The 9,115-nt window shown below is 43.7% G+C and overlaps 1 long non-coding RNA gene across 1 annotated transcript; it reads right to left on the minus strand.

The window, feature by feature from the left end:
* Positions 1-5,345: 5,345 nt before the first annotated feature.
* LOC120966058 (uncharacterized) lies at positions 5,346-7,429 on the minus strand. The gene is made up of 2 exons (XR_012186759.1): positions 6,514-7,429; positions 5,346-5,942 (listed from the first exon to the last, which is right to left on the minus strand). It is a non-coding gene; the product is annotated as an uncharacterized lncRNA (long non-coding RNA).
* Positions 7,430-9,115: the final 1,686 nt, after the last annotated feature.

Here is a 9,115-nt window from a genome sequence, read left to right on the forward strand (position 1 = left end):
TTGACAAGGACATCCCTACGACTATAACATACAAATCCCCCACACCTATACACTTGTTTAGGAATAAATGGACTAGAATGTATGAGATGGATGTGTATTTTAGCATGATCAAGCATGTAGAGGGGGCGAGCGCGCAAGGAATGTCGACGAAACTTCAAATGTAGATTTCATGACTTTGAAGCCACCATCACAATGGATGAAGACATGGACGAAACATAAAAGATGACACTTCATTTTTTTACCACTGACTTATACATGTGTTGTGCCACCTCACTTTTGAGCTAGGCCTATGTCATTTTGAAATAGGGGACAATAGGCTGATTTTGTATTCTGTATTTCAAACCAAGTTACGGACGAATTCACCCCCCTCCGAAGTCTAGACAAATTTCTCCTATGTCCCTCCATAAATAATACCCATAGGGAGTCATTTAGAATCGGGCTTTGATTATTTACAAGTTTGCCAGAATGCAACTTGGTGTACTTTCTTTGTGTCCAATGACCCAGCCAAAACTTCTTATGAAACACGAACTTTCATCTATGCTCATTTATATTCTCAACATCTCGATTGCATATCATAGTTCTTACTTGTTGTTCGAGTGCTTGAAAGGATAAGATAAGGTTGTTCATGCCTTTGTTGGGTCAATAACCTCTCTGGTGTTGGTTTAGCGATTCCGCAGGCGCAATATCGTCACATGTTGTAATCGTCTCCAACCAAATCGATGAATGTTCGTCGAAAGTTGTGGACACCCATAGTGCGACCATGATATAGACATATTTCCTGGATTTGCCTAGTTATGCATGTCGAATTAGGCAAGTAAGAGGTGATCACTATTAGAAGACGCTAAAATAGTGTGACGGTCAGAACATGAGAAGTTCCAAGATATGTCAATCACCACATTTAATCTAGGCTTGCCTCACCGTAGTTCCTCCATCTTCATGCTGGACATGAACATTAGGGCCTTAACAAAGGCAAGATGCATGTTGAATCTACTTGTGTTGCTAGGCTAGGTCTTAACGTGTGAATGCAAGGGCAGTGAGATTAATGGGAAAATTTTACCATTTATGCCAATATTCCAATCAAGAGTGGATATTGAAGTGCAATCTATTTTAGGCAAGAAGGTACCCAAAAATTGTAATTCACTGACCAATTTCCTTGGGGAAGTTGGAGTAAAAGAGTGGAGCCTGAACTCACATATCAATTGAGACACACGTTTATTGTCCGGGCTCTTCAAGGGAGGAAGATGGTTTTGACCCTTCTAGAGTTACCAACTGTTGTAGGCATCCTATAATAGGTGGCTTCTAAAGATCAATATGATCTCTCATGTTGTAGACCTTTCTTGGACATTTTACTACCAGTTTTCATTCTTGATTTGCTGGCTGTCTTTCGGAGACAATAATTGAATCTTCATTGATGAAGTTACTCATGTGTTTAGACATGGTCTGAGCATGGCGATATAGATGAAAGAAAAGTGACACACACGGTTCACACCATATCTGCCTCTATTCCAATCAACGGTGGACCTTGAAGAGGTACTTGCTATAAGTGACACCACCATCAAAATAAGGTGCGAATTTGTGTGTTCACCACTCAATGCTTGCCGTGAAAAAGTTGGAGCGTAGAGATATGATGTTCGACACCCATGACAATGGATAAGAAATGACAAGCAAGGCTTCTTCCAAAGTTCACCCAATAATCTCATTGTTTTTGCAGATAACAAGAGAGCTTTATTACTCCGAAGTAGGGTTACAATTGTCAGCATTAGGATACACTCAGGCGATAAGATTAGCAAAGAGTTTGCACTCTTAGTGTGACCCGAGCAAAGTTTTCTAACCTATCTATGATCCTATCCTGTGTTCGATCAATCGTGTTCGGTAACAACTCTATATCTACTTAAACCATTCCCCTTAGCTCTTTTATTATGAAGACGGTCTCCGCATAGTCCATCTCCGAGCCTTTACTTCCTCTTAGCGACATTACAAAGTCAAACTTTAGTATTAGCCATCTATCGGTAGGCATCATCGCGAGTTTGAGATCTTACACAACAGCATCGGTGTGAGTATCTAAAGCTTATGCACACTGATTGAGGTACATAGCTCTAAGCCGAAACTGGCATCCATCACTCAGAATTCCTAATGACCATGCCATTACATGCACAACCATCGATGTACAAACTATTAGTGGTCTTGTGGTCATTGCAACTTGATCAGGTTCCTGATAGGCCACCGCACAACCACGGGATAGAACGATGCCCATATGTGGTCTTTCTGACCCTCACCAATGACATGATTTTCCTTGATGACATCTCTACTGCCCTATTGCCAGATGATGAACAGTGAGTGATCATAACTCCATAAATATTTCGTAGTAACTCCAATTTGTGAGTTTGGCTTCTCATGAATCAACTTGTTGCACAACTGCCAACACCTCTAGACTAGTAGCATCACTCTACATCTCGGATCCACCGAGATTGCCCCCAACACACCAGAAAATCAAGTTGGTCCACTATATATAATATCATCTTCAATTGGTTGCCAAGCCTCCACCATGGCATTCCAAAGCATATACAAGCTGCAATTGGTAGCTCCCAAGCCTCCACTATAGAAGGCGTCTTTGTCATCCATACAAAATCGAGGAAATCACCCTATGTGCTGGATATGGTATTTTTTTTATTGTTCAACATTGTCGGAAGGCCACAAAGTAGCATGTTGGCCTATGTGAGGAAGTGGTTGCTGACAATATCAAATGTTGACACACTTGTATAACCGAAGGTACATGGGCATTTCCTTGATCCGTGCAACACTAATAAACGTTGATCTTGAAGAAGTATATATTTTAGGTGAGAAATATTGGAAAAGGTGAGTCATGGTACCACCCAATTATGGTAGTAAAACTCATGTAATCACCATAAAAATGAATTGTCAACCAAAGCTCGAATAGTCCAAGTAAGACATTTATTGCAACAATTCATAAGGCCCCCTTCCACCTCCATCTACTCATGCACCCTAGCCTTGCATATCCTCTGAGACAGAAATAGTCTCATCTGGCTTGGAGAACAGAGCACTCGCAGGAAACATCAAACATGCCCTATTGGAGAACTCAAGTAGTTCATATAAACTACTCATAAACATATTGTGCATAGATTGTCTTTTGTTCCTCCATGTCCTCAACGACAAGTATCATCTCACTTAGCTTGCACAAAGATAGCACTGAAAGAGCAGAAGAGATGATCTATTTGCGCAATATCAAGTATATAGAACAACTAAATAAATGGCACATCAATTGCAATGCACCCTACATAAGATATTTGCAACATCAACTACTAGATTTTTTTCGTGAACACTCAAAGCTTGCATATCTTTCCATTGATAGTGGGAGAGAAAATAAATAGAGACCAGATGTGACCTGGGGGGGGGGGGCACCACGTGTGTAGGAGTAGAACAAGGGGTTCTCAATCCTCAAACACGCAACCAACTGAACACGACTAGCCCAACCTCAAGCAATGCGTAGAGGACATACATAACACTGAGCATGAAAGGTCGCGTCACAAGCAAAGCCAAAGCTCTCAGAGCAAGACCAAGACAAGGGGACTGGATCAACGCACCATCCACCAAAAAGTGTCAAGCAAATGGCAAGTGTAAATCAGGAACAAGTCAGACCTGAGGAAGGTGATGTCTAAGAGTCGCCAGCGACGGAGTACTTGCACCCCAAAGGCTCATGCACACCACAACAGAGTTCACTGGAAGAGGGCGAAGCATGTAGCAAGGAAGGCGACACCACATGACAAGCCTTGGTGGAAGCAAGTGGCACCACAACATTGTCAGGAGGCGCCATTGCTGAGCCCCACGATGGCCGACCCACCGAGGACCCAAGGTTCCACGTGTATGACAAGGATGGGTACCTATATGATGCCTCTAGGAAGGGGTAATGACCTCCAATGGCGGCATCGTCGTGTAGCTTTCGCGCGGTACCAAGTAGGACAAAGTCTTGCTCCAACTATGACTTCAAGAATTTTACAACACCCTCGGCCCCCCTCACCGCTGGAGCCGCCCAAATATGGCTCAACAATATGTCCCAATAAAACCTTCACCGCATCATCGTACGTACATTGGCACTGCCCACCCAGACGAGGAGAGCCGCAATGCCTCCATAATTAAGCCACCACATAGGTAGCGTCGCGTAGGAACAAGAGGAGCTTTGGAACGCCTCACTATTGTAGGTCGCCGCATGTAGCCGTGTCACGAGGTGCATGGATGCAGAGTGCCACCATAAGCTTAGGAGCAGTCGGCGCATGCAGCAGGAGTCATGGCGCATCGCCACTGTCCACCACCGACCATAACCAACCTAGCGCAAGGCCACAGAGCCTAGAGAGGACCTATGAGCAACGAGGAGACGCATCGGGAGGTTGAGGAGGGGTTCGATGGGGCGCGTGGGGCAGGAAGTAGGGCACAAGATTTAGTGCCGGGGAGAAGCGACAGGGGCACAACAAAGCACCGGTGCCACAGCGGGCTCGACAAGGAGAGGCACGGCAGGTCGATGCAGCGCTGTCCCGTCTTGAGCGGGTGTTTGCCCGACAATGTCTATCAACGACAACGAGGGGAGGTGATGTAGTAGGGTTGGCGACAGCCAGGGTTCCTGCCTGAGCAGCCCTAGGAGACGACGCAAGGGGGGGTCGGGATGCAAGGTTTTGGTTTGAGATGGACTAATAGATATTTACCTATTGTGTAGATCGATGCTTGCCCTCCATGAGAGGTACGACCATATATATAGGGCATGCACAAATATACCATTTACATATACAGATCATGATATATGTCTATTTAGTAATGAGTTAATGTTGATCCGGGTACATAGCCCCTACCCCGAGCGAGAACACTAAGCATGCCATACAAACAAGCCATGATGGTTGAGAATTGAGCACTTCATACACTCTAGACTCTACCACTAGAATAAACAAGCAGTGCCCATAGTTCATGCTTGTCCATGCTTGGGGTCTCACTTGTATATACTCCCTCTGTTCCATTATCAAGCAGTGCTCATAGTTCTTGGCTAATAGCAATGAATGACCTGTTTACATTTTGTGGACGAAACTAGCCAACTCTCCACAGCCTATCTCATTCCCAGTCAAGTCCTACCACCGCAGTGTGTACCAGGGGAGATCAGTTTCATCTAGACTTGCATGGCTGTGCAAATGCACACTACAACATGAAATTTAAGCCAAAAAATAATATACGCACTATAAAGTGAAACGGAGGGAGTATATAGCACTCACTATCTCCTATTAAAATCACAAACATCCAAACAAGCCATGCACCAACCATCCAAACATGCCAGGACTATGCCAGTATGGGTGAAAATTAAGCACTTCATACACTCTAGACTATACCACTAGAAGACGACACCATTTTGGCCTAACATGCATATATATAGTACTCACTGTCTCCTACATCAACATCACAAACTTACATATGCATGCATGCTTACACATTGGTTACTATGTACTACTAGTAAATAAGCACGAAGAAATAAAACACGCAGAAACGATTATGTATGATCGCATATAGCACAATGTGCCCGACATGGAGATATTGGACTATATGTTTGCATAAATTGCACGCACCTTCTGTTCCAATGATCCGGTTGTTGGCCACTTTGTGAAGTAATGCATGCTTCTCTGTAGTGATCTTCTTGGCAGTCCTGCTACCGAAGCCCCCCGCGTCGGAGTGGTCCACTTCCGTTGGCCTCTTCCTCGATTTGCCATCCTGGCTGGAGCGAGGATCGGTGTTTGCGGGGGCGGCGTTGACGGCAGCGTTGAGGCTTCGCTCCTTGACAGGACAGCGGATGTTGTGCATCCCGTCGTTGCCCGGGGGCTTGGTCAGGAAATCGCACGGGTCTCCGTTGACCCCTCTCATCATCATCTCCATGCTGTCGTCGCCAGATAACACTGCACATACACATACAGATCCATCAGTACCAGACGTGCACAACCAAGCTAGGTACCTGCGTATCCTGAAATTTTGGATGTAGATAATCTGATCACATTAAGAAGTAGTAACTGATACTTTTTCTCATAAAGAAAAGAGAAGTAACTGCTCCTTTGAAGTTTCCTGTTCTTCAGCCGGAGTCCTGGGCTCCGGGCGCCAGCGCGTGCACGTGATGGGGCAAGCCACTCTTCGCAATCAAGTTCACAACACTCGTCAGTTAACAAAGACGAAAATTCTCTACCATCTTGCATCCATCAAAGTCTAGATTTATCAGATCTACCAGTCGCAGTTGGTACGCGCAAACAAGCTAATGATTAACAACACATGTACATCGCTCCCTTTCTTATAACAAAGAAGAAAATTCTCTAGCATCTTGCATCGATCGAAGCCTAGATTTATCTGGTAAGGGCAGAACTACCAGTTGCAGTTGGTGCGTTCAAACAATCTAAGGAATTCATACATCTGGAGGTGCATCCATCCCTTTCAAGATACTGCAGGAACATGTACAAGCAGAGGGAATCGAATACGTACCTTGATATGTTTGTGTCGGGGTCATGGTTTCGACGTGGATGGGGTCTTCACCCGCGGCGAGCCCCCTAATCCCCTCGAGGGAAGCAGCGCTGGAAGCGAAGCCGTCGTCACGGTGGTTCTCCATGGCTGCACGAAGCAGTGCTCGAGGGCGAGAGATAAGTGAGGTTGAGAGAGAGAGAGAGAGAGAGAGAGAGAAACTGCTGGCCAAAGTTGCTGCATTTATTCTAAGAGCTGCGTGCGGCATCATGTGGTCCAAACAATTTGAACCACGTTTTCCCTGAAATTTTTTTGAACTATCGGTAGTCCGACTGACACATTATTTGGGGAGTTTTATGAACCAACCTGATAAAATAGTAGAAGTAAAAAAGGTATCCTTTTGTAATAACAGAACACGCGTATTCAAAATAAAATTATTTATGTACTTTTAAAATATTAATATATTTAGTTTTTCATTCACCTATTGGAAAAAATACACATGGAAGTTGAAATATTTTCATTTTAAGAAAAGTATTCAAATAATTAAGAAATTCTTCATATACTTTTAAAAAATGTTCATGTAAGTGTCCACTATTTTGAAATCATATTCAGAGAATTTTATAGACGGACCATCTATTTGACAAGCATCATGAAGGAAATCCTAAATAGAAGAAAGAAAAGAGAAAAAAGGAAAAGAAAACCAGAAAAAAAATCCTCAAGTATGGTTGGAAAAAGCCAGATCTCGTAGAGAAGCCGTCAGGAAAACAAAAATTGGGAAAAGTGCACTATCGCCAAAAAATGTAGGCGTCTTTTATATATCTCGAAGGCCCATTACACACTCCAAGAGCGAGATCGGTCCACATCGGATCGAGGGAGCGCATCGGTTGGGCAGGAAAGCCTCCTCCTGCTAGTTTTCAATGGGCCACATGTTGGAAGGAAAAAAAAATAGAGCCAGCGGAAGCTTAGCAGGTAAGAGCAAGTACAATAGGATGACGTAAGTAGGCTATAAGAAATAGAATAATATATTTGTGCTTAGTTGGAGGAAAAAGAAGAGGAGAGAGAAGAGAATCGGATTCTTGGTTAGTAGCCAGCTGCAACACGAGACCCAAGACACTTTATGAGGATGTAAGGTGGGCCGACTATTGATAAACTATTACATATTTAAAACTTACTATTGTACATGCCGGCTAAGAGGTTGGCTGTACATGACATGGCAACTTCTTATAGCCGACTGTTGGTTGTATTATTAACCATGCTCTAAGCAAAAGGGGCTCCCTTTAAGAAAAGGTAAGCAAAAGGGGCACTCACGGAACCGCACCATCATTTTCTCTCCCTCCCCGCTTTCTTCGCCCGCTCTCCTGTGCAACATATTGGAAAAAATATACATAAAAGTTAAAAGATTTTCATTTTATGAGAAGTGTTTGTATAATTAAGAAATTCTTCATATCTTTTTAAATGTTCATGTAAGTGTACATCATTTTGAAAACATATTCATAGAATTTTAAAAATGGTCCATGTATTTGAAAATCAACATGAAGGAAAGCATAAATAGAAGAAAATAAAGAGAAAAGGGAAAAAAGAAAAAAAAGAGGAAAAAGATGTGATCCTCCAATATGGCCGAAAAAGACCAGATCTCATAGAGAAGCTGTTATTTTTTTTCTTCAGAAAAGTGCACTACCACACAAAAAAAATGCAAGCCTCTTTTCACATATTTCCAAGGCCCATAATAAAGCAATTACAAAAAAAAATTGCCAACAACCTAACCTTCTTACTTGCTCTAGTCGGGATTAAAAGGTTTGCGTGCCGATGTGCCGAGACCAAGGCAGAGCGCGGGACACAAATTTAGAAATTGAGCTCCTAATCATCCATTGGTACACCCTAGCAAGAGAGACCGAACTAGCCACGCATTCTATAATACCCGTGGTGTGCGTCATCCAGCGCTGTGACACCGGCATGGAAACTACAATCACACCTAAACCGGTGAGGAAATGCCATCCACCATGGTGTCGGACCACTGGGCGGGCAAGCCACCATTCCCATCAGCGACCCGGCAACACACAGATGCACGTTAAAGACACATGAACACACACGTGTCTTGGATTATGCAACCCAACCAGTGATCACTGGCCACAGACCTCACCACCTGGGCGAGGCGGCTTTGTGATGAACCCAAATGGTGAACTCCATCTCTTCTTGAACTCATAGTGTAGCCTAGCTACAAGCGGTAGGATTGTAAGTATGGATAGTGGGTTGAATAGACTACAAGAATGACTATTCTCCTAATTTTAAAGTTCATGCAGTTTTAAGCTCTTCTACTAACAGCCTATAAACAACCAACATAAGCAAGTCTACAAGACTATAGCAAAGGAAGACAAAGACTGCTGGAATTTATTCTATTTTGGGCCAGCCCAATCTTATTTTCAGAAATTCCTAGTAAATCTTAGAGGCCCACACTTAGCCCATTCGTGAGGTGGGAATAAAGTTTAGTCCCACATTGCTAGTTTGGTTGGAGTTGCACCTATTTGTAAGGGAGGATGTTTTCCCACATGTATGAGCTTCTCCTCCACCGCCCGACACGCCACGCCACGTCCCGACGCGCCGAGCCTCGGGTTGCGGGAATGAGCCG

The sequence above is a fragment of the Aegilops tauschii genome, chromosome 6, assembly GCF_002575655.3.
Source record: "Aegilops tauschii subsp. strangulata cultivar AL8/78 chromosome 6, Aet v6.0, whole genome shotgun sequence".
NCBI classification, from domain to species: domain Eukaryota; kingdom Viridiplantae; phylum Streptophyta; class Magnoliopsida; order Poales; family Poaceae; genus Aegilops; species Aegilops tauschii.